This window comes from Lactuca saligna, chromosome 4 (assembly GCF_052625555.1).
Source record: "Lactuca saligna cultivar CGN05327 chromosome 4, ASM5262555v1, whole genome shotgun sequence".
Classification (NCBI taxonomy): domain Eukaryota; kingdom Viridiplantae; phylum Streptophyta; class Magnoliopsida; order Asterales; family Asteraceae; genus Lactuca; species Lactuca saligna.
Genome location: NC_136420.1, coordinates 157,719,706 through 157,724,826, shown reverse-complemented (window position 1 = coordinate 157,724,826; position 5,121 = coordinate 157,719,706).

Here is a 5,121-nt window from a genome sequence, read left to right as displayed (position 1 = left end):
ATGAGGGCATGTGAGATCGACGTTGGTAAGATCCTCTCTGCACGAGACTAAAGTAGGTGACTCGCAACTAGCTAAGGTGCAAATTCCAGGCAACACCTTTGCTGGTCCAGTAGCTATAAGCCCTATTATCTAGAAAGTTCAATAAGTTACACCCTACCTTCCCACATAATTAGCTTGAATAAGTGTCGTCCGACAATACCGTTGTTATCCCACTCAATTAGATTGAGTTAAACGAGAGCCTTAGCTATACGGAAGAACCCATAGAAACCCTAGAAAGTGAAGTCCAGAAAACAAAATGGAGCATGAGCATCCGTACCTTTCACCATCATCCATGTATATTCCTTAGACCTAATTTTGGGATGAAATTCCTTCTAACAGGGGGATGATGTAATAACCTGATATTTTTACCTCGTAATGCCAATCAATCCAACAAGGAGTCAGAGTTTTTTCTGCTATCTTTTAGCACGGTTAAGGGTCTATGAAGTGTGCTAAAGCCTAGTACATTCGAGGATTGTGTTTAGGGATGTGTTAACTAAAGTTCAAAATGTTGCAATTGAACTGAAAACTCCACCATATGGAGTTTACATCCGCAAACTAGAGTTTACAGCCATAAACTCTAAGCAGCCGTGAACCCCTTCCATTAAGTATCAATTTCCATCATTATTCCTTCCTTTATCACATCTTCAAGTCAAGAACACTCATTTTCCCTCAAGGATAATGAAGAACACTTCCCTTTTTCTTCAATATTGTAAGTGATTCTTCCATTTCTTTATTGATATCCTTCTTGATCTAGTAAAACCCTTTGATTTCATCCATAAATTCAACACTTATGGTTTAGATATTCAAATCCTCATCTTTTTCACCAAGAACACAGACTTGTTCTTAGTGGCTGTAAACACCTTAAAGGCTTCCATTTCATAAGTATCTCTTCCTTATACTGATTATCAATTAGAATCTCTTGCTTCCTAGCTATGAAATAAAAAATTAGCGCATGATCTTCAAGAGTTTACGGTCGTAAACTATTCCATTGGTCGTAAACACTTCATAAGATCATGGTTTGGCCGTGAACCCTTCATAAGACCAAGAATAGGACCACAAACACTTCATAGATTCGTTTTAGGAGTGCAACCCCTTCGTTGGATCAAGTATTCTTGGCCGTAAACACTTAGGGTGTGGCCGTAAACTCCTTTTTTATCAATCACATGTGATTGATGCACTCCATTGTGAGTGATTCCTAGTTCCTAGGGATGTTTCCAATGAATGATTAGTTGTTATATAAACTAATTATATATATATATATATATATATATATATATATATATATATATATATATATATATATATATGTGTGTGTGTGTGTGTGTGTGTGTGTGTGTTAATATATGCATATTAGGATCTGTTTGTGCTCGAGATATCAGTTGGCATACTTAGCATTCAATATCAATCTTTTAGTCAAACCACTCGCTATAGGTGAGTTCATACCCCAAAATCAACCTTTTAATTGTTTTTAAAATGATTATAGGGGGGGGGGGGATACAAGTTGAAACACAATTGAATTGTTCTTTGTTATACTTTTGAATTCTTGCAAACATAAGAACTTTACTGTTTTTCAAACACTGTTAAACTTCATTTCGAAACCCTTTTTAAATTGCTTATAAAAATCTTTTGCTTTCAAAATCATATTCACACACACACACAAACATATATATATATATATATATATATATATATATATATATATATATATATATATATATATGTATATGTATATATATGCTTTAATGGACTTAGGACTATTGTTAATAACCTTGACTCCTGTTCCTTGTTTGGTTGTGGGCTTAGGGTAGGATACACTAGTCCGGCTGTCGATTAACTCAGAATTCTACATGCTAAATACATATAGGAATATTAAATCTTTCCATTAAAGTTATACTTAACTCAATTGTACAAGTTGAGTAATCGAGTCTTTTCTACAAGTCAGTTACAAAATAACCATACTATTAAACTATAATAGATATAGTTTAGAAGGAACATATACATTTACAAAAGGAACGCGTACGTTTTAACTAGAACAAGATAACAATAATGTGAGATACTACTTCAAGTAATGCAAACTATTTTCTATTAAAGATAGCCAACATATAGAAATGAAAACATACTTTTATACAAATATGAAATACAAACATACTGTCTATACTAATTCAAGTACAAACTCAAGTATTACATTTTTACAGAAGAAAAAAACACACAAATAGTCTGGTCTTGTTAAAAGACTACTTTCCATTTTAGTAGAAAATATAGGATTTTCTAGGAAGTATACAAACATTTATATCAAAAAACTTGCTAACATTTTCATAAACCAAAATAACCGTAACTAAATACTTATGAACTCACCATCTTAAATGTTGATCGTCTCTTTCAAAATAACTTGTATTCTCAGGAATCCAGTAGACAGGTACACACTCGAGGCTTTTGAGAAGACTGTTTAGTGCAGTGCTGCATCTTTCATCGTTTACTATACCTACTTTTAAATCTTGAGTAGCTAAATGTTTGAACTTATGTAAAAACTTATACATTATTAATGCAATGGTTGTTGTACTTTGATTTCTTTAATGCATGTGTTGTCATACTTGACAAGAATTCCTCCGCCCTTGAATGTTTCTGCCAATTAGGTTTGGGGGTGTGACAACCTCATTCTGATCCGACTCCAGTCCAAGTCCAAGATACGTATGTTGGTTGCTCAAAAATCGAGGGGGAACTGCCCTCACCCACCGCATAATCTTATGATGTTGTTGATGTTCTGATATGTGCATATATAGCCCTTTATTTAATATTAATTCTTATAATTTATTGGCTATTTATTTTCATATTATGGACAAAAGATACTTAAAAGTGTGTGAATTGTGTTTGCAGTCCAAAAAGAATGCTTTGGAGCAAAAAGAAGTAGGAGTACTCATTGGGAAGCTTTGGAATGATCAAAAGAAGAAAATGCCACAAAATGGAAGAGACTCGGCGAGTCGTGTCGTCGACTCGACGAGTCGATACGAAGATTTAAGAAGATAAGGACTCCTTAACTTACCGTGCACGGGAATTAAAGGATGGACTCGGCGAGTTGGATCGAATCTATAAAAACGACTTTTCAGATTGATAAAAAAAATATGGAGAACCCTTGGGGAGAAAAGCTGCGAATAGAAGTCAGAGAAGACCTAGAGAACGAAGATCCAACCCTAAATCCGATTCCGAAGGAGATTAGAGGCAACTTCCATTACTTTCAATTCAATCGATTGTTTCCATCATGTATAGACATATAAATTTCTTTTTTGTGCTTTCAATTGCCTCAATCATGAGCTAAAACCTTTTAACTTCTATTTGGGGAGACAATATTGATATTATGGTTTGATTTATGGTAGGATTAGTTTTATATTGGTGTTTTTGTTAATCTAAGCTTGTTAAAGAACCTTATGTGTGAGTGATAACTATTTTTCTATTAATAGGAAGAGAATTAAGTTGCATGAACATCTGTTAATTGTTATCTCATATAATTTATGTGACCATTTTGTTATATGATTATGATTAGTGAATGTGAAACTAGAATTAATAGGAAAATAGGTAATTCCCGTGTGAGCTTGTGTGATGACCATCAATAAGAGGTTAACTAAAGGGCTAATTTAGATGACCATTACAAGTCTTAATTAACCCGAATAAACAACCTAGGAAATTAAAGTAAATTAGACAACTGGCTACTATTTGAGTTAGTTTGTTTTCTAAGGATTAGTGTAGCGAATGTGAACCTAATCACTTGAATAGGTAGCCAATAAAACAACTAATCCATTGCACTGCTACCATAAAATCAACAATAGGATCAATTGAATTGAACCTAACAGAAGTTTCCTTCATTATTGAATTTAGTTGAATCTTTGCTTTCCTAGTTTCTAGTTAATTAGTTTAATTATTAGTTAGTAAGTTTCTAATCTTGCAAAACTAGAGAAAACCATCTCTTTTATTATTTGTTAGCTACTATTAGATAATTTTAGTAATTAGTTTAAATTGTCATTCCCTGAGTTTGATACCCTGCTTACTAAAACTATACTATCAATAGACAGGTTCACCGCATTTTGTTTAATTAATTTACATTTCATAAGTAGGATTAAAACTAGTTCGTTTAACACACAACAAGTTTTTGGCGCCGTTGCCAGTGAACGGTTCCAACTTTAAATTGATTACTATTGTTATCGATCCTTTGTGTGAGATTTTTCTTGCACAGAGTTACTGCTTTTATGAAATTTAGCATTAGGATTAAATTTTAGTTAGTAGTTTTTAGAAAATTTTGTTTAAATTTTTTTCTGTTTTTGCACTCAACTCGCCGAGTCCCTTCGAACAGACTCGATGAGTCCATTGTTGAACATAAAATTTTTGTTTTTAATTTTCTTTTGTTCTTTTTTACCTGTTTTTTTTCTTTTTACAGAACGTTTATGACCAGGGGAGGAGGAACACCAGTGATCCCACCTTTTGAAGATCCGGAAGCAACACTTAGAAGAAACAAAGGCATAACAATTGGGGATCCCGAAAAACTAAAAAACTCACCACTAAGGAATTTGAAATCCGTTTTCAGCAAGAAGAAAGGCAAGAAAGTCGGAGAAACCAACGCCTCTTTAGCAAGCAAAGACCCAATTAAGGAGGACACTGAGTACAAAACCGAAGAAGATGAAGAACCTACATACAGGCACGACTCCGATTCCGGCGACGATTTAGCTATTACCATGGCTAACATCGATGAAGTTCCCATGGGGGAATGGAAGAAGAGGATATGCGATGACACTTGCCTGGGACTTGTGCAACCCGCAATCCCCGCAACTGCTACTTTTGAGCTTAAGGGTCACATCCTTGCTCAACTTAAGGAGATTCCCTTCACCGAAAATGACCACAAAGATGCTTACAAAAACTTGGATGAAGTTAACGATGTAGCTGATTATTTCAATGTTCCAAACATGCCTCGGGAAACTCAGCTACTTCGCATGCTTCCAGTTACATTGAAGGGTGCTGCAAAGGATTGGCTCAAGTCACTGCCCCCCAGATCCATCACTACATGGGCCCAGATGAAAGAAGAGTTCATTGATCAAT